The sequence below is a fragment of the Pogona vitticeps genome, chromosome Z (genome assembly GCF_051106095.1).
Source record: "Pogona vitticeps strain Pit_001003342236 chromosome Z, PviZW2.1, whole genome shotgun sequence".
NCBI classification, from domain to species: Eukaryota; Metazoa; Chordata; class Lepidosauria; order Squamata; family Agamidae; genus Pogona; species Pogona vitticeps.
This window is the reverse complement of record NC_135799.1, coordinates 688,312-709,746: the sequence shown is the minus strand read 5'-3', so window position 1 is coordinate 709,746 and position 21,435 is coordinate 688,312. Positions and strand designations below refer to the sequence as shown.

General features: G+C 43.8%; 1 protein-coding gene and 1 pseudogene across 2 annotated transcripts in view; both read right to left on the bottom strand.

Moving 5' to 3' along the window:
• The window catches only part of LOC140702922 (uncharacterized), a 354,469-nt gene that overhangs the window by 315,456 nt on the left and 17,578 nt on the right, over positions 1–21,435 (bottom strand). The gene's annotated exons all lie outside the window — the stretch shown is intronic.
• LOC144585105 (uncharacterized) overlaps positions 7,815–21,435 on the bottom strand; it is a 31,110-nt pseudogene continuing 17,489 nt past the window's right edge. Inside the window, exon 3 of the transcript XR_013539603.1 lies at positions 7,815–12,082. The product of XR_013539603.1 is annotated as an uncharacterized LOC144585105 (transcript). The remainder of the gene's footprint in view (positions 12,083–21,435) is intronic.

Genomic DNA, 21,435 nt, shown 5'->3' with positions numbered 1-21,435 from the left:
GGACATCTCTGCTCGATCCATTGTATTTAAAAAAGGAGAAAGGTCACGGCGGATGGCCTCCACTTTGGATTTAAAAAACGCTGCAAATTGGTCAGGTGAGATGCTAGTGGGAGGCCCTTCACCCTGGCCAATTCCGGATAGATCGCGAACTATACGGAAAAGTTCCATCATCATCATCATCATCATCATCATCATCATCATCATCATCATCATCATCATCATCATCATCATCATCATAATCATCATTCCTAGCTATCTTCCAACCTACCCACTTCTGCTCTTCCCTCCGACTTTACTCACAACCCTGGCAGGAGCTGGGAGGGACGCAGGTGGTGGGGTCTTGCGGCTGGCTCTCCCCCCCCGCCTATCGTGATGCCTGAGTTGGTCTGGAATGGATGCTTCAGAGCCATTGGCTTTACAAAAGACCTGCCTCCCACCTACAAAGACTAAAATGATCCCTGTGAGGAGGGAGTCTTTCTGGGTTGCATTTCTCTTTTTATTTTCTCCAGCCCTCCATATAGGAGGGACGAGTCTTCTTCTGTCTCTTCCCAAAGCCCCCTTCGCCCGTTCGTCAAGAGGAGCCTCCAAAATCAGAGGCTGCCGGAGAGGTGGTTCGTCTTCGGAAATGAGGAGCCGGCCTTTGGGAAACGGGCTGGCCCTGAAGGGGGCCTTTGGGACCCGGCCCCCAGAATGGGCTCTTCCTGGCAGCCAGGAGAAAACTTTCCAGCAGATATCCTCTTTCTTGGGGGGACCAGAGGAACTGGCCGGCAGGATCTACCCCTCCAGTGCTGACCCAGGGGGAGGGGGAAAGGGGGCAGAGGCCACCTGGCTGGAGAGCAGACTAAGGGGCCTGGATCTAGACTCCCTCGCTCCCAGCTGACCCCCTATCTTCTCCCCCCTCCAAGCCCCATTTCTCTGGGGCCCCTCCTATGCCCCCAACCCCTACACATGAACTTCGCCTGAGGATCCAGAGGGAGATGGGTGATGGCCCCGGGGGGGAGAGGAGAGAGCAGTGTCCCTAGAACAGGGGTCAGGGAACTTTTTTACCTTTTACCCCCTAAAAATGTATATGCGCCGACATTAGCCCCTTGATTTGGAAGGAAGGATTTCGGTCACGTGTGTCTCAATCACACACAGCCAGTTGAGTGCCGCTGCTGCAGCCTCGCCACCTGGGCCACTGCCGCAGCCTCCTCCACCGCCTGGTGGGGCCACGCTCAGTCTTTGGCCACACGGGGGCGGCTCTCTCCCCTGGCAGGCAGCTCCTGGGTGACCATCAAAGAGCAGCAGGTGGCTTGCCTGCCAGGGGTGCCCGATGCCACCTCCCACTCCATCACCAGCTCCAGCGGCCGCATTGGGGCTCAGCATCAGAGCTCCTGCAAGCCTTGCTGTCAACGCGCCGCGACAGCTGCCGCACAGAAGCCAAGAGGCTCCACCAGGCCCACATGGCCAACATGGAGGTGCCACCGAAGGAAGCCATGCGGCTGGGCGAGTGCCGCTGCTGCCCGACGGGCTCCTCCAGGAACGGGGACTGGGTGTGAGGTGGCAGCATTCCAGCTCTGGGAGGCTGAGGCTGGCCCGGGCCGCTGTCGTGATCACACCCACACCCCTCTGCCGCAATCCACCTCTCCCGGCACTGGAAGGAGAGGCCCCTCTTGGCCAGGATGCTCTGACCACTCACCCTCTGCCATGGGCAGCCCCGTCACCACTGCCTCGGCTGCCATATGCCACCGACTGGGGCCCATCACTGGCTGCCATCCGTCACAGCTCAGTTGCAGCGGGGCCAGAGAAGGGGGCAGGAAGGGGGCAATTGGGCAGCTGGGGACACCCCCTCCGGGTAGAAGAGGAGGAGGAGGAGGGAATGTGGTTACGGTTGTGTCCTCATTACCCCCAGGATTTTCATTTTTACCCCATTTGGAGTAATTTACCCCTGTTCCCTAACCACTGCCCTAGAAAGATATTCCGCCAAAGGGGAGAAATATACCCCCCCACTCCTTAAGGGAGTGAGGGGACCTCTCTATTTCTCATCTCATCCTGGGGGTGAGGGGGATCTTTAGTGGGGCTTGTGCATGTGAAGCGTGATGGGAAGTCAGGGAGGGGCCGAGATCTTTATACTCCGAAGGGGCAGGAGGGATGCCCCCAAGCAAGGCACCTGGGCCCCCTTTGTGTGTGTGTGTGTTTGTGTTTTTTTCTTGGTGAGTCCACTCAGGCTCGCCTCTTTCTCCCACATTGTGGTTGTTTCTCCCCCCCACCTTCTCCAGCAAAAGTCTGAGCATGACCCCCCCCCCGAAAGCCCTTTTGTTCCAAAGCTTGGGGGAAATTCCTGGAAAGCCCCAAGTGGGAAGGGGGCCTTTTTTGCTAGGAGGAGGAGGCTGCAATGGGGGTGGGTGTAAGGGGTGGGGATGATAGAACAGGGGCCCAGAGGAATGGGGCTTGGAGGGGGGAAAAGATAGGGGGTTGGCAGGGAGTTCGGACCCAGTCTCCTTTGGCTGCCCTCCAGCCAGGCAGCCTCTGCCCCTTTCCCCCTCGTCCTCTCCACCCCACCCTTCCCCCTCCCCTGACCAGCCCTAGAGGGGTAGACAGGAGGGGGGGAGCCCAGCTGCAACACCCCACAAACTGCATCCCTGGAACTGACGTCAGCTGATGCTCTACAAGCCAGTTGGGACACACCTCATTGGAGGTGGAGACTGCGGGCTCAGAAGCCACAAGGACTCCTAATGTCCGAGCATTCTGAACCCAGAGGCTAAATACTCAAAGCTAAGGGGTTTTTTTAATTTTTGGGTTAGAAAAGAGTCTGTGTGGTTCTTATAAACAAAGATGTCTTATAAATGGAAAATACAGTATTTTTTAAGAACAGGTTTATCAATATTCTTAACCTCTTCCCCAATGTATTCTTTGAAAGAAAATTTTGCCAAAATTCCCTCCCTTCCATGCATTTCTCAACATTTTCATATTAAATCCTTATTGTTGGTTATAATACCTGAAATATATCAATTGATGTGCTATATAATAACATTTAATATTGGTTATCTGACTACCTCCTTTTTGTAATATCTACCAACATTTCTTATTAATCCTAGCTTTCTTATTATTATTGCAATATATATTAATCATCATCACTCACCATTATTTTAACTACTTACCCAAAATCTTTATTGGTAACATCCAGAATAGGATCTGTTTAATTTTAAATAATGCACTTCTGCCAAACCACAAAATGTTTCATGTTTTATATTCCTTTATCTTTTGACTTATCTCATTCTTCAAGCAATCCGAATTCATTTTAAATACGTCTTTACCCCGGTGTGCTTTGGAAGAAAGTAAATGAAAAAGCAAAGAGCGAGGAGGTCTGTTCCGTGCACATGGAGGTTGGTTGTCCAGTGGGTGAGCTTTCCTTCATTGGGGCCAACTGAAATTCCAGCCTGGTGTGTAAGCTTTGGAGTCCTCCAGAACTCTTCATCATCCTAAGTAGTGCTTATGTCAGAGTGGTGCAGTTTTTAAGCAATGCCTGTTGCCGAAGCTCCTTTCCAGTCAAAGCAGTCAAGAATATCAGGCAAGGATATCGATATGGTAAAAGGCGACCTCCTAGCCAGTTTCAAGAATATTGTTTTGGAATATCGTCAGTGGCAAAAGAACAAAATGGTGGGTGATCTCAGTTTGTTGGTGTTTCAACTGAGGCTCTGTGGGTAACTTGGATGCCATTTCCCAGGTTGAAGTCAGTGCCACTTATATACTCATCTATTTAACACTATAATTCATGTTGTCCTAAACTTTAATCACTTTGATTATGATAAACAGCAAAAACACATTTCAACTCCCATAAATCCTAACCAGCAGAACTAATGGCAAAGGCTTCTGGGAGTTTTAGTCCAGGAACATCTGGGGATACAAGGTTGGGAACACCTGGCATAGAAGAAAACATTCACCTTTATCAAGTAGCCTCTTGATTTGCATGGGTTAAGTAGCCGTAGCCAAGGGATTGCTTTCTTCCATTGCAGTGAGTGTAGATCAGGGTTATCATCATCATCATCATCATCATCATAGGTATCCTTCAGTCTCGAGAGACTATGGTAACATGCTCTGAATCGAGGAGTGACCTCTCCAGAGTGTGAAGCCTGTGTAAAGTAATATGAAAGATAGGCTGTTTCCCAAGCAACAGATCCCCCCTCTCTACGTTGCTGAAATGGTCCAATGGAAAGGCAAGAGCCAATACAACTGGTTCCAGCAACGTCGCAGGAGTTGGCAGAATGACACGAACTGCCTTTGGGACTCCAGCTTTTGCCTCTAGGTTAATGCCTGAAGCCTCTTCCATCAGCGGATGTAGCCACAAGGCACAGAAGGTTTGAAATCAGAGTTTTCCTTCTCCTAGATGGGCTGCCTTCCATGGCTGATGAGCCCCACCTACCCAGCCTGCTCTTTAATAGTGCAGAAGTATTATCTGACCCTTAAAACTTTCCTGCCGCTCAGGTGTATGCAAATCTAATTGGCTTTCATATTTACCATATTAAGGAGAGATAGAATCAGAGAATTTGAGAATTTCCTGGGATATGCTCATTTAAAGCAGAAAGCCCCACCCCCAGGCCATGTGGTGGGGAGACAAAAGAAAGCTCAGAAAAAAAACTCAGCAAAACATCCATGCAAACATACCTGGCCTTCACCCTCAGCCCAGCTTCCTAGGGAGAAGGGCCCAGGTTCCTGGGACATGCTCATTTAAAGCAGAATGTCCCACCCAGAGATCAGGGTAGCTCTGGGCAAAACAGACAACTGGATTGAAGTAGTTTATTTAAAAAAAGGTTTGGTTGATTGACGTCTAATTGTGTGGAATTCTGTGACATGATTAAAGCATTTAGTAAACATGATCTAAAAATTAAGTTCACCAGGACATGGAATCTTGAATCCATGAGACAATCTTTGGTCTAGATGGGTGGGATAGAAATCCAATAAATAAATAAATCCTATCAGGTTCCGATTTCCTTACCCCAGTGGACTTAACTATTAGACAAGATGATCCTTGAGTCTTTTCCAGCTCTCCAACTCTAATACTTTATCATGGAGGACGAATGGGAGACCAGGAAACTACTTGATTCATGCATCTGAAATGCTTCAGAATTCCTGCCGAATTAAGGTGAAGGAATGTGTTGGTTTGGAGATTGACTTGAACTTTGTATAGCATTTAGACACTATTGGCAGTGGCTACCTAGGTATGCCTTGTGAGTCAGAATATAATGAGAAGTTTCAGAACACACTGCACTAGATTGGATTGCATGAACCTGAAAAAGGCAGATCCGCAGACCTGTGGGGAGCCATCCGGATGTTACTTACTGGGTATTTCTGCGTGGCATGGGCCAAAAGGGTTTCTCTGTAAGCGTCTGTGGTCACAGCCCTTGGATAGTCTCAGTATTCTCACTTAAAATTAGGTTTTGTCAGTTGCACACGGTAGGCAGATCCAGTGTTGCTGTTCTGCTGACGGAGCTGTTTCCACCAGCAAAATCAGGGGAGAGGGTTTCCTCTCCCTTACAGACTCCAGTGTGTCCTTCAGACCTGGAGCAGCGGGATAGGAAACTCACAAGAAGAGGGTTTCAAGTGGCCTGGAGGAGCGACAAGGGGCAGGTATCTCCTAGTATAACACTGAATGTCTTAGTGGGACATGAGCCGCTCAGAGTGGTACCGACTTACCAGATGGGCGGGATAAAAATCAAATCAAATCAAATCAAATCAAATCAAATCAATCAATCAATCAATCAATCAATCAATCAATAAATAAATAAATAAATAAATAAATGAGCAAGGTCTCATTTTATTTTATTTTATTTTTCATCGTGAAATCTTGTGTGTTCTTCCAGGAGTCATCTTTGGCGGCTAGGCATGAATAAGTGAGCAATGAAAAGGAAGGTTCTTTGCAAGAGTCAGAGGTATGGAAATACGACAGTGCTTGAATTGAAGGGAAAGCTCATTTGAGAATAAGAGACTGAGCCAATGGACTGTACAATAGAGTCTGGCAGGAAGGGCATCTTGTGCTGCTCCTCCTTCATACGATTCACGGTTTAGCTCTATAGAGCCCATCACCAGGAGTTCAGAATGTCCTCTGAACAAAAATGGATGTTTCTTCCTAGAGTGGGTCCCATAACCATCGTTGGAACCCAACTGTCTGGGCCCTGTAGCGATTCTGTTGTCTGCCTATGCGGTTCTTGCTCGTCTCGGCTGAAGCAGCCTTTCCCTTGAGTCTGACTGCAACCTTTGTGCTCCGGTCAAATATCTGGCTGGGGAAGCCCTTAAAGCTGAGCAGGTTTGTAGAAAATGTAAATATGGCACATGTTAGTTGCACTTTGAAAGAAATGATTATTTTTTTTTCTTCACATGATACGGATAATTCAGTCCAGTGGATTTCAAAATGGATAGCAATCCAAAACTAAGCCATGTAGAGATGACGCTTGTTATCTTTTCTTTCCAATAAAAAAAACATACAGCTGTCATCTTATTGCCTTTTCCGTTATTCTGCATGGAGAAATTCTTGTCTGTTCTGATTTTTATCCTTGATTTATTTTTGCAAATATACATTGTTCTGACTCACATCCTGAACCAGAAAATCTGCATTAAAAACATAATGACAATGCCAACAGTTTTCAGAGAAATGGAAGAAGTGTGGGAGAAATGTCTCCTGTAAGAAGCAGCTACAGATAGCAGGGCATCCAAGTTGCTTTGTATACCTCTAGAGCCTTGCCTTGCAAGGCAGGTGCATTGCAAAGCAGCCTGAAACTTAAACAAAGGCACATGCACACCCCGTCAATATGAGTGTTGTATAATTCTTGCCGAACTAGCAGACTATTGCACTGGTATATAAGGATTTAAAACACAACAAATTCCTTTTTACTCCCTGACCAAAATCCTGTTGCATGGCTGCGCCTTCGTAACTTGCCATTGCTCCAAGAGTTGCCACATGTCAGGCCAAAGCAGAAGTCCAACCCCGCCAGCAGTTTTGCAGCCATGCAACTAGCGGCTCTGTCCATTGCACAATCAGGTGCCTGATGAGGATTAGCTGGCCGGCAGTCCCTTAGGAACATCTGCAGGTGTCACTTTCTCCTATGTCAAGTGCCATAGGATTCCAACCAGTGAGTGACGAAAGAGCAAGCATGTTGTGGGAGATTTGACATCTCGGATTGAAGAAGTGATGCAAAGTCAACCCTCTCTTCACACTTCTGGTCTAATGTGTCATTGGGTGTCCTTTCCAAAGGGAGATGTGACAGTGGACTTCCTCTTCCACTTATTTAACATCCTTCTCCACTTTGAGATGTTAGAGTCATCCAGTAGACTGGGGATCAGTGTTGGGGATGGCTGTTGTCTTCATGCCACACTTGTGAGTTTCCTTTGGGAATCTGGTGGGTCACTGTGTGAAGTAGTTGCACTTTTGGTCTGTTCTAGCCCAGCCTTTGACTCCTGGCTTCGGAAAAATGATTGGGTTTCCTTGACTTTGTCCCGGTAGCAGTTCTTCGTTTCTTCTTCACGGTCTGCTGCTGACTTTTTGGATGATGATGACTGTAAGCAGCCCCTTATCTCCAAGAAGATTTATGGGGGTGCCGGAAATTGGGATGAGTACGAAATCCAAACAAACCTCTAACTGCTGAGCAGAGCCACTTAGATCTCAGCCAGGTCCTGTCTAAATTTCTTCCTCAGAAAGCCAATCTCCTTATTAAGAAAGCAACACACACAGACACATCCTTGAGTTATACTCAGAATAATCTGGCTCTAAATCTTCGGTAGCGAATACACATGGCCAATTAGACATACAGCTAGTCTGTTCAAGAACTAATACATGCAGATTTAGACATTACTGCTTTATTGAAAAGAATTGCTTTAGAAAAGATTTCAGTTGATAGTAAAATAGTATAGTAGGTACATTTTCATTCAAGACCAACGGAACACTCCACTCCCCCCACTCCAGCTGGAAAAATAAAGAAATGAAACTATGCTAACTAATATAAAGGGTAACATAGTCCATCTCACGTGTCTTGGGTCTTCAAAGGCTGATGCTAGATGAAAACCTGTTGACTTCCATCAGTCCAAGGTAGGAAAAATAGTCCATTATGGGAAAAGCACGTGTCTGTCCCTTTCTCAGGCAAACTCCATCTTTTTCTCAACTCCTCACTAACTTCCTTCTTCTTCCCAGAAGGCTTCATAAGGAACACCCCCTCCTGGGTCTTGTTGTCCCGCCTAACTTTCTCATGGAGCTTCAGTTGTTATCATTCTTTGTGGCAGAATTATTTTGACTACGAAAGTCTCTGCTCTCTACTCAGCTTAGCAACGAGATAACCAGAGAGCGAAGCTTCTCTGAAACAGCATGTAAAACTTTCCTACTACAGAACAGACTTTAAATCAAAATGGTTGCTATTGGGACAATCTTAGGACTACATATCCCATTCTAATACACATAAAAACACAAATCATCACAATGACTGCTTTCTTTCTCTCATTTCCAGATTATGTGTACCAACGAAGAAAAAGAAGAGGACCCGTTAAGAATGTATTCAGATTTAAAAGGCTGTGTAGACATTGGCTTAGAGTGGGTCGGAGGCATCTCAAGCTAAGGAAAACAACAAGCCAAGTTGCTTCCCCCAGCCCATCCGTGGGGCACTCTCGATGATGGGGTCTGGCTAGGCATGGGTACCAAAAGGAGGACATAGAAAGACAAAAAAGAGGACAGAGGAGGATGTATGAAATATTTCATTTGAATCATTCCGGATTAATCCCACAATCAATACAATTTTATTACAATAGCTGCCAATAAATGTCTCTTAGTGACCTGAACAAGAAAGAGTAATGGTAAAAAATAAAAATAAATACAGTGGAGGCTTTTTTTAAAAAATACCCAAAAAAATTTAAACAGCCAATTGTACATTTATTACCTTATAATCTTTATTAATTATACGACATATTTATTGGAGGAGCCAACTTTTCACAGAAGATCTTCATTAGCAATCACATGCATCAAAGTTTTCACAGGTAATATTCTTCAAATTGGACTTCCGACTGGGAGCAAAGCAAATAAAACCGAACCTGCCCCTGCTCGGCTTCAAGATCCCCCCTGCTGCTCACACTCTGCACAGGCTCAGAGGCAACCTTGCTAATCTGGACGCCCAAAAAAGGCTCTGGCGCAGGCAGGGGGAAAGCGGTGCCAGGCAAAGCCGAATGAGGCAGCCTCCCTTCCTGTGATGGTCATCAGTTAAAGGCTGGGGAGTATGGGAGTTAAGAGTCCCCGGAACGGACTTTGAACACACACAGTCCAGGCGCTCGCCTTCCCACTGATGCCCTCGGGCACTTCTTCCTCCTGCCTGACTCGGCGGGCAGCACTCTGCTCGCATTGCTTTTCTGGGCTCCACGTAGGCTGGGCAGGCATGGCGGATCGCCGAGCAGCAGCACCGCGGAGGAAGGGGGCGAGGGCTGCATTCTGGCACCAGTGGAAGGTAATGGGTGGCCAGGTGAGGGGAAAGACGGGGAGGGGGGTCCTTCTACCTCTACCTCTCCCATCCAAAATTATAACATAAAATATAAAAGAGCTGAACATTTTAAAGCTATATATCTTTGCCTGCCAGATGGAGAACATTAGGCTAAAAAGGAGGACATGTCCCCCTTTTGCTGGACATCGGGCAACCCTAGGTCCGGCCTGGTTGATCTAGGCTTGTAAGCTGTCTGGCCAAGAAGACAGCGTGCCCTGAAAGGCTGATTAAAAAGACATGGGCTAAATCACAAGGAAGATCCGGCTGCGGTGGGAGAAAGGTCCAGAGGGGCCTTGGGGGGGCCAGGACAAGTCTGGGAAGGGGGTCCTGCTTGTCCTGTGCGGCCTCCCGACAAGCGGGGTGAAATGCTGGCTTGTGTTTCGATGTGCGCTGTGCCCCAGTGAGGGTGTGCTTGTTAAATATATCTATATAAAAGAGCGGCTCCAGCTGCTCTCTCCTTCTTGAAGGGAGGCCCTGAGAGGGGCTCTTTCAGGCTCCTTGGTCACTCTGGGCACCCCTCCCCTCCCCAGGTGTCCCTCCCATCAGTTGAAAAGCCCCTTCCTAGGGATCATGCAAGGGAAGATTGGGGGTTCCCAAAACAAAGTGGGTTGGGGGGAGGGAGAGAGACTGGAAGGGGTGGAGCCCCAAAGGGGGGCAGAAACAGGAGATGAGACACCCATATGGGGGTTGCAAGAGCCTCGTGATTCCTTCCCCCCTTCCAACAGGGTCTGCCAAGCATTTCACAAGCCATTCACATGTTGGGACATGTCCAAGGAAGCCATGGTTTCCAAGAACTCAAGAGTTTCTCCTGTGGCCCCGTGCTCCGCAAGAACTTTAGAGTTGCCCAGGACAATAAACCTCGGGGACTTCAATGTCAATGCTGAGACAAGGACCATCAGCTCCTGACTGGAGAGTGCTGGGTCACAAGGAACATGGTAAGCCAGCATCCTCCCAATGCTGTCCCTGGCTCCCACCGACGCGTAGAATTCAGAGAATACTTGTCAGATTTGTGGATGACAAAAAATTTGGTGGAATAGTGAATACCCTGAAAGACTGAAAAAAAAACTCTAAATGATCTCGATATGCTCGAGCACTGGGATGAAAACTTCAAATCAGAACAGATCGTAAAGCGGTCGTTGTGCTAGCACCAAGAAAACAAGACAGTAATGATTAGAAGCCAACACAGATTTGTTAAGTCCAGATCCTGCCAAACTTATTTGATCACTTTTTTTGATTAGGTAACCTCCCAGATAGACAGAGAAAATGCTGTAGTTGTATTCTATGTTAACTTCAGCAAAGCTTTTAACCAAGTGCCCCATGATCTTTTAATTGGTACACAGTTGGCTACAGAATTGTACTCAGAGGATGATGATTAATGGCTCCTTCTCTAACTGGGAAGAAGTCACAAGGTGGGTAACCCAAGGCTCAGACCTGGGCCTGTGCTCTTCAACCTTTTTATTAATGATGTGGATTGGGGATGCAGGGGATGCTAATCAAAATTATGAATACAGTGGTGTCTCACTTAATGATGTTAATTCGTTTCAGCAAAATAGCTGTAGAGCAAAAACATCGTAAAGCGAAATAAAAAAAGCAAATTGAAACACATTAAAAACCGTTTAATGCATTCCAATGGACTGAAAACTCACAGTCCAACGAAGATCCTCCATAGGGGCAGCCATTTTTGGTGCTTGTAGAGCGAGGAATCCGTCCAAAAACACAGCATGGAGCCATTTTGAGCACATGGCAGCCATTTTGAAATCCTGACAATCAGCTATTTTGATTGTTGTTATGCTAAGAATGGTTCCCGAAGCAGGGAACTGATCTTTGCAAAGCGAAAAAACCCATTTAAAACATTGTTTTGCAATCGCAATTGCGATCGCAAAAACATCATCGTGAAGTGGATTCGTCGTTATACGGGGTAATCATTAAGCGGGGCACGACTGTATCACAGAATTAGGTGTAATAAACAATACCATGGAAGACAGAAAAAATCAAACTGAGCTTGATAGGCTGGAGACCTGGGCTGAAAGCAACAGAATGAAAATTGAAGAGAAGTGCAAAGTACTGCACAGCTGGAAAAAAAAACAATTGCAGTTACAAGACTGCATGGCTCAGCAAAACTACGAATGAGAAGGATCTGGGAATTGTCGTGGATCACAAGCTACAGTAAATAAGAGCCAACAGTTTGATGTGGCTACAAGAAAGGCGAATGCATTTTAGGCTCACTGTGAGTTTCTTGATGGGAACTCAGGGAGCTGCTGTGACTGAAGCTCTTTCCACAATCCATGCATTGATATGGTTTCTCCCCAGTGTAAATCCTTTGATGTGACCTCAACAGACCACTCAAACTAAAGCTTTTTCCACATTCTATGCATTTATATGGTTTCTCCCCAGTGTGAATCCTTTGATGTAACTTAAGGTGACTACTGTGGCTAAAGGTCTTTCCACACTCTATGCATTTACATGGTTTTTCTCCACTATGCGTTCTTTCATGTTTCCTAAGGAAAGACAGCCAAAAAGGCGAGGGAAGAGAACCAGGGATGTGATGATGCCAGACCGGAGGATGTTCCTTTGGGCTTGAGTTTGGATGCGCTCTTCAGTGAGGGACCTTTTAGAAGGAGGAGTCATGAAGGCAGGATCATTTTTCACACCCAAGTAAGTACATCAAGTTCAAAGTATATTAACTTTTTTCCTTCTCAAATTCTCTGCAATGATTGTACTTATTTTTCCAGAAAATTAGAAAGGAATTTCTCAAAGTTGATTAAAGAGGAAACAAATAATTAAAGCAGTTTTTGAGCAAAAATGAGTAACAAGGGGGGGAAAGGACAATATTGGAAAGGAAGTGTAAAAGTGGATGAATGCAGATTATTAGACTCGAGAACTGGTAAGGAGAAGTTAGTGGTAGATGCCGGGAACTGGCAAAGTCTGCAGAGATTATTAAGAGGGTGAAGAGAAAGGACAGGTCCACGAAAGGGATGGGATGTAGAATTTATAAAATACTATTACAGGTAGAGAATCATCAGGAATTTCTGAAAACATAATAGGAAGCAGAGATGGTTAGGGAAATAGATATTCAGGTAATATAATCTTAGAACTGCAAAGCTAGAAGGTAAGTGAACTCCCAATTTCTGGCTCCAGAGCTAGGTACTTAAACCAATGTGTATGGAAAGAGGGGAGGGAAGAATTTGATAAATCACATCTGTGAGAATAAAAGCAAAAATTTAAACATTGAAATTCAGAAGGTATTTGACCCCAGCTAAATTAAATATTACAAATTCTAAATACTGCATATTACAGTAGTACCTCGGTTTACAAAATCAATCTGTCCTCCAGGACATTACGTAATGCGAAAAATACATATACTGGAACACGGTTGCCAAAGCGATGGTGGTGGCGCTACTGTAACGACCAAGGGCCCTAGATGGGTTGCCTTCCAAGGCTAACAGGTCCCACTTACCCAGGCTGCTCCCTTGCCGCATCTGATGACACAGAAGTTGAACGCCTTAGATTTCCCAAAAAAATTAATTAGGGTTTTGGAAATGACTCATCTCGTGGGCTCCCAGATGCATCTTCAGTATCCAGATGTAGTGGATAAAGTTAAGAAAGAATGGTTGGAAATATGTTCAATTAATGAAGCAGGTGGGAACAAAATAGGTGTGTTATGAGAGGAATTGCTATAAGAGAATCCTGTAAAATAAAAACATTGAGAGAAGAAAACATAGGGATAATAAAAAATTACTAGCGATTCAAGCTAAAAGAAAGGAATTTGAAAGTGTGGAATTAGAAAAGGTCCAGAGGGACTTGATAAAAGACTTATTTTGAATTTAGTAAAAGGTAAAGGTTCCCCTTGACAATTTTTTGTCCAGTCTTGTTCAACTCTAGGGGGCAGTGCTCATCCCCATTTCCAAGCCATAGAGCCAGTGTTTTGTCAGAAGACAATCTTCCATGTTCACATGGCCAGTGCGACTTAGACACGGAACGCTGTTACCTTCCCACCGAGGTGGTCCCTATTTAGCTATGTACTTACATTTGCATGTTTTTGAACCGCTAGGTTGGCGGGAGATGGGACAAGCGATGGGCACTCACTCCGTCATGTGGATTCGATCTTACAACTGCTTGGTCTTCTGACCCTGCAGCACAGGCTTCTGCGGTTTAGCCCGCAGCGCCGCCACATCCCCCTTTGAATTTAGTAATAAAAATTAAAAGCTTTTAGCTAGAATAGTACAAATTAAAAGATCAAAAAATACAATTGGAGTGATTAAAGATGAAACGGGAAAGAATTGGAGTATAATGAAGGAAAAATTAAAGATACTACAGGAATTCTATCAAAAGTTATGTAAAGGGAACAGTGTATCAAAAGAAGATACAGAAAAGTATATTAAAGAAAATGTTAAGAATAAACTATTAGAGAATGATAAAAGAGAATTAGATAAAGAGATAAAGGATGAAGAAATTATAGAGATGATTAATAAATTAATAAACTGTAAAACTCCAGGTTTTGATGGAATGGGACCAGAATATTATAAAACTTTTAAATCAATATTGATTCTTAAGTTAAAACTGCTTTATAATGAAATATTGGAAGGAGAGAAAATACCAGATTCATATGAAGACATTCAGATGACTGATTCAGTAAAAGGCAGAGTGAGTAAAATTTACGGATTCCTGCTAAATGTAGAAGAAGAAAGCTATAAAGAAGGGGTGAAGCTAGTGTGGGAACAAGGCCTTGGAAAAAGGATAAATGAGGAAGAATGGAGGAAGATGTGGAATATGAGGGCTTTAAGATTTATGTCAGTGAGAATAAGGGAAAATTATTTAAACTGTGTCTAACATGGTGTTTAACATCAACAAAATTAAACAAAAGTAATGCTAGTTATCTGAATGTTGGAAATGTGAGAAGGAAATTGGTTCATATTGTCGGGATCTGCAAGATGAAGGAAAGTAGGGGTCTTGCAGATGAAGCCTCAGGGGCAGGTATCTTTCTCCTTGACCAGCAAGGGGGAAAAGAAAAGACGGGACACTCGAGTGTATGGCAGCTGTTCAGAGGCGGAATCTGGATAAACCAGGACAGCCTGCCGTCAGGCCTCTGTCCAGAGGAATCTCTCATCCTTTGCCGCGCCCCCTTTTTTATTGTACTCTACTACCTTTGCACTAGTTAATCAATACAGAGGTAACTAATTTCCTTGAATACACAGCAGAATAACCAGAGCGCTAGTAAACAGAGACAGCTAATTTCCTTGAATACAAAGGCATCAGTAAACACAGTGGTTGGTAAACAGACAGGCTGGTAAACAGGCACAGATACCATCCAAATACACAGACAAGTTCCTGAATACACGAACACTTTAACTACATTATCCAGAGACAATAGACAGCAGGTTAATGATCATCCTTACTGGAAACTAGTGACTTGCAGTTTTAGCATGAGGCCTGCCATTGTCATAGATATACATTTGCTACTGCCACAGACATATACATTGTAACAGCATAACAGCATAAATTTTCCCCACATCCCAACCGTTTTTTATTTATTTTGTTGAAGACAATGGCTGTTGTCGACTCTTGAATCTTCTGAATCCAGGGGGTTCCGGTGCAGGCATGATAGCAGAAAGTCTGGTTCATCTTCAGCAGAGGGTGGCACTGGGAATTAGGGAAGCATTCCAATAGCCAAACCTGCTTCCTTGTTGCACTGAGAGGCAAAACTCATTCTTTACAACTTTAAAACATTGTTCAGATGGAATGAAACCTGGAATCTGGCAAGAGAATTAGATGGCATATTCTGATGACATCAACATTACAGTGTAGATTACAGAAAACACAATAGTGGATAGCTAAAATTACAATTACAATAATGTTTGCATAACAAGATTACTGAACAATTTTCAGGAAAAGAAAACATCAGATATATAAGCACAATATACTGCTAAGAGGCAAAAGCAAAAAACTTTAAGGTATACAGAACTTTTTTGCATAGAAATATGTGACACAGACAACTTCCCCACTGAAGACACACACACCATGAATTTCTTGTATGATACTTGACTGGAGAGATACATATAGAGCTTGGCAAAAGAACAGCAACTTATTTTGAGGGATGAGTAGTAAAGAATGATGCTGGTATGCATCTGCCTGGCTCCGGGCAAAGCTCTTAAACTGTAGAACTGACTGAATTAAAAAGTTGCCTGCTAGTGCCCTTAAATTTCCCCTGGACTGAAAATATGTTTTTACAAGCATGTCAGATGTATCAGCATCACAGTGTACAAAATTGCCTACTGTGGGGCCTACTTGTAGGGAATAATATGCTTCTCTGTCTCAGGGATAAACAGACAAAGTTTTCATATTACATTAAAAAATAATTTTCAAGGAAAACTGTGACATGTAAAAGAATAAACATACAGTGTCTACAACAAAATTAGATTCATATTAGGAAAAACTCAAAGGCTAAAACTGCATTTAATTCTGAGCATAAAACTAAGAATTGCTTCTCTAAAATTCAATACTTTAAGATCTGGCTAACAGAGGAAACACATGCCATGCACTTTTATCCTGCAGAAAGAAAAACAAACATTTTTGACAATTTACAGCATTTGGAACAAACATTTTCTCAGGGATGTGACACTGTTACTCCTGGAAGGCAGAGACAGGAATGCAGGCTTGTATGAAGTCCCATATGCTCACAGCAATGCAAAGTGTGATAGGATTTGTAGTTCTAAGAACATGGAACCTAGAGTGTGCAGGACATCATTTGGATCCTTACAAGTGGCTTGAGTGTAAACAATGCTTTCTCCAAATTTGAAGGTGATGGGGGAAAACTTTCTGGTTCGCCTCCTCCCACCCCAATATGCAGCATTAGTCTCTCTACTGTCCAGGTGGGAGGCATTCTTTGGTGATCTATATAATTGCCATGTCCGGCTGAGTAGGACTTTTCATTCAAACAGGATTAGCACATGGAAAAAGCAGTTCAAAACAAGCTTCATGTTGGTGTGTAACAGTTACCCCCCTTAGATTCTCTTCTTCCTCCCCTTCCTTATATGATGCATCTAATGCTTGTAGAGCTGCTTTTGCACCCCAGTCCATGATCACAGAAATCTGGGTCTGGGTCCCAATTCCACGAAATATCATGCAACTTTGGCTGAACAGGCGGAGACACTGAGGTAGCTGCTTCTTCTTTCAGACCAGCAAGGAAGGGAGTCAGGCATGCAGTTTGATTTGCTGATTGGAATGCGTTTAAAGATACTTCGGCTGCTTGAGTTAGAGCTGTTGTTGTGAAGCCTAGCTGAACAGCAGTAGCAAATGCAGCTCCTCCCATAAACATTAGAGGACCATCAGGGGATGCACCAGCATTAATTTTTGTTTGCTTAAATGCTAAATCTTGCCATTTTGGAAGGCAAGTGAGTCCTTCTGCTGGTGGAAAGGAATCTTTTGTCAAGGCCTTGCAGTCGTTAAGCCATGGGGCAGATAAAGAGTCCTTCCCATTGTCCTGGTTACTGCTTTGCATTTTGTGGATGCCTTGAGCTGGGAACAATTCACAACTAGCAGAAACAGCTGGCACATCTCTCTGTGCTTCTGCTGCTCCCTCAATGACAGGAGGGGCAGAAATGACACCAGTTTCTGCACAAGCACCTGTTGTATCCGTTGAAGGATGGTTATCAATCTCAGTTGCTTGAGGTGGCAGTGCTTTTAATTCATCAGGCTGGTCCAAGGAGTTGTTCTCATGTTGCTCCAGGCAAGCCAAAGAGGCTGAAGGGAGCGGAGGCAGAATTTGAGGGAGTTGTTTGATTAGATTAGCCTCGAATTCTGGATCAAAAAAGATGTTACGTGTGTCTTGAACGCAAGTACACACTAGAAATTGTTCTTGAAGATTGGATAAAGAAGTTCCCATGTTGCTAAACGTGTAGGTGTCTTACTTGACAAATTCCACTCACCCGAGGGATCCTTGCGGATGATTGACGCGTCTTGGGGCCTGTGCCAGGCGAGATGAGTGCGAATTGTCGAAAGTTGACCTCAGTCCTACTCATCGGGATCCAGAGGATGCATGCGCGCGCTGTAGCCCTTCCACACCGGGCGTGATGAGTAGGTGGTCTTCTAGAGTGGACCTCAGAGAGGTGAATTTCCTCAGAGAAGGCACCATTTTGTCGGGATCTGCAAGATGAAGGAAAGTAGGGGTCTTGCAGATGAAGCCTCAGGGGCAGGTATCTTTCTCCTTGACCAGCAAGGGGGAAAAGAAAAGACGGGACACTCGAGTGTATGGCAGCTGTTCAGAGGCGGAATCTGGATAAACCAGGACAGCCTGCCGTCAGGCCTCTGTCCAGAGGAATCTCTCATCCTTTGCCGCGCCCCCTTTTTTATTGTACTCTACTACCTTTGCACTAGTTAATCAATACAGAGGTAACTAATTTCCTTGAATACACAGCAGAATAACCAGAGCGCTAGTAAACAGAGACAGCTAATTTCCTTGAATACAAAGGCATCAGTAAACACAGTGGTTGGTAAACAGACAGGCTGGTAAACAGGCACAGATACCATCCAAATACACAGACAAGTTCCTGAATACACGAACACTTTAACTACATTATCCAGAGACAATAGACAGCAGGTTAATGATCATCCTTACTGGAAACTAGTGACTTGCAGTTTTAGCATGAGGCCTGCCATTGTCATAGATATACATTTGCTACTGCCACAGACATATACATTGTAACAGCATAACAGCATAAATTTTCCCCACATCATATGTGGTGGGAATGTGAAAAAGTACAAAGATTTTGGAAACACATTTTTAAAGAATTAAATTATATACATGGAAAAGACATAGAATTGAACCCTGGGATCACTTTTTTATCAATATTTGAGAATGTGGAATATGATAAGATGATTAAAGATTTGATGACTAATTCGTTAACAGCAGTGAGATTAATAATAGCTAGGCAATGGAAATCAAAATCTGAATTTCAAATGGATAAATGGTATAATGAAATATGGAATATAACTATAAATGATAAATTAACTTATAATCTAAGGTTAAGAAAGGAGAGTTGAAAAAGAATAGTTTTTATGAAATATGGGGCAGATTCTTGGAATATGTATCAACAAGAGGAAAGGGGAAAGCTCCAAATGAAGAATCGATGCAGTTCTGGAGAAGAGAACAATAAAAGAAGAGGAAGAATATAGATGGAGGAAGAAGATTATTGCAAGAGGTCCCATCTATGGTGGTGGGGAACACAGTTAAATGGTATTTTGATTTGTATATTTTATGTTTATGTTTTAATTAATAAAAAAATTTAAAAAAGAAATCTGCTTGGTAGAGGAAAGGAAAGGAGAAAAGGAGGGGCTAAAGGTGTCAATATGGGAAGAAGAGGTAGAAGGTCAAGGGAAAAAAAAGATTCAGTAGTAGGTTGGAGAAGGAAGGAGCAGTAATGAAGAAGGAGAAAGAGGAGAGAAATATAGATGTCATGTACGAGACGGAATATTGAAAGATTTTCCTAACTTAAAAGTTGGCAGGCTGTTGCCAGATCCGGAGGTGAAAACAGAAGGAGAGACGACATTTGAGGCTCAAGAATGGATGGTAATAGTTTTCCCGCGGGGAGAAAAGGGTGGAAGGAAAGTGACTCGGCCAGATCAGACATGCAGCAGACCTCCGAAGGAAGGAAACCGTGTTGTGGCACCATATGGGCGGGGAGGAGTGCCCCACTGCAGAATACCACTGATCAGGAGCGATTTGGAGTGAGTTGCCCAAGTATTCAAAAGAGTTATCTCCAAGTTATGGACATCTGCCTAATTTGTCCTGTTTTGATCCAGTTGAAGTGATTATAGAAACACTGCAAGTTAATAAAGTTGAAATTCAAATGTTCCCGATACGCCTCAATCATTATTTCCCACCAAAACTGAGGAATTGCTTCAAATTTCAAGCAAACCCAATCATACATGCATTTATATGGTTTCTCCCTGTCAGTGATCAGCTCCCCTAGAGGATGCTTGACTGGTCGGACAGAGAGTAATTAGAAGCCTGTGCTCCCTCATTAGGCTGTGTCGAGTCCTGGTAACACCAGCCAAGGGCCGCCCCAAAACTTCTGCTTACAAGTCTGCCCTAAAAAGATACTTCAGCAACCTTAGAAAATTCCAAAAAATAAAAACACATGAGCTTTGTAGTCAGTAGACCCACTTTGCTCAATTAGATAGGACTCAGTAGCTAAATGTGACCCAAATTTCCCCCTTAGGGTAATACTAAGACAGCTATACAGTTCAAGAGACCAATTGATTTTTATAATTATTACTTTATTAAAAACATATAAAGATTTACAAAATAAAGTCAGTTTAATGCATAAACAAGCATGTTACCATTTTCAAGGCTTGATACGAAATAGAAATGAAGAAACAATTCTCTTTAAATACAAAAACACTAAAAATCCTAGAAAATCTCTAAAAAGCTCTATTAGGGTGGGTAAAAGGCATAAAGCCCCCACTTTCTCCCTACATCTCTATCAGTCCGTTACCTGCACTGCCCAGCAGGTAACAAGACCTAGAAAAACTGTAGTCCAAAAAGTTCAAAGAATGAATGAAAGAAAGGATGTAAGTCCTTTTTCAAGCTTAGATGGAACCCCCCTTCTCTGTCTCTCACGCTCTCATCCAGTCAAAGCACGAGGTCAGGTAAACAGTCCCTCCTTATCTTCTTTCGTCTCTTCTCATGGGAAACAGGTGTTGTTTTCCTTAGCACATTTGCAGCTCTACCATAACAAATGCCCAGTCTTATTATCTAGGAATGTTCTCCTCAAGCCTACAAAAAAACATTCCCACATCCCTCTGGAATTACATTGACAGCATACAGAAATCATTTCTACAGAGAACCAATATGGAATCCTTTTTACATTGTTCACTACTACATACCCCATCTTCAGTACAAGATTTCATCCACATAAACCAACCCATGACACTCCCCCGTGAGATTTCTTTGATGGACACTCGACTGCTTCTACCGAAGCTCTTTCCACATTCCACGCATTCATGTGGTTTCTCTGTTGCCACGTAGGCTATGGTCCTTTACTTTAACGGAGAGAGAGATCTGCACTCCCAAGAGGCTGTAAAAACAGACTGAACAACCATTTTTAGTTTTCCCACCATTCACGTAACATTTATTTTCCGACACATACAATGGTATACCAGATATCAAGAGGCCTCAGACACACTCCATTCCTCTGATACTCACACTGACCCTGAAGTCCTGCCGTTGATGGAAGGTGTGTGTGTGCTTTGCTGTCTCCCGGTGAGCAACCGTAGACACAAAGAGCGGGTGTCCATTGCGAAGCTGTTTCAGGAACACACCCATCATAGGAAAATCCATTATTTTTATAGTAGGAAGAAAACATGATGACTGCAAGTCCTCTTAGTAAAAAACGAATCATTGTTCCAGCTCCCGGGTTTTCCCTTAGGATTCCTGGCCTGAAACAGATTCTTATCTCCATGTCCAGATATTTGTTTGTAGATCCTGTTCTCAGGCCTCTCAATGATTCATTTCCTTAATAAACCTATGTACTCCTTTTTCTCATTCTGCTGAGTTCAGCTTTTTCTATGGCCCTACTAGTGCACATCTCCATTCCCAAAATGCAATTGTTATTCTTCATTTCCTTTATACGTCCTTGTTGCAGGGTCTAGCCTGGAACTCACATACACACACCCCCTTGGTATCAGAACCAAATCTGATATCACATAAGCCACAATAGCTTTCACCTGTAGTTTTGTAACTGCATTCTGCACTTTTCACAATTTTTCAAGCAAACACAATAATCACAACAATAGAATGTATAATCAAATGTAAAATGCAGTTGCTTTCGGGAAATAACCATAAAATATATCAATGTTCAGTCAAAGAGTTCTCTTCATTTGCCATCCTTTGTAATTCATTATTATGCCATTTAATTTTTATGCTATGCATAAGTAATATTACATTTAC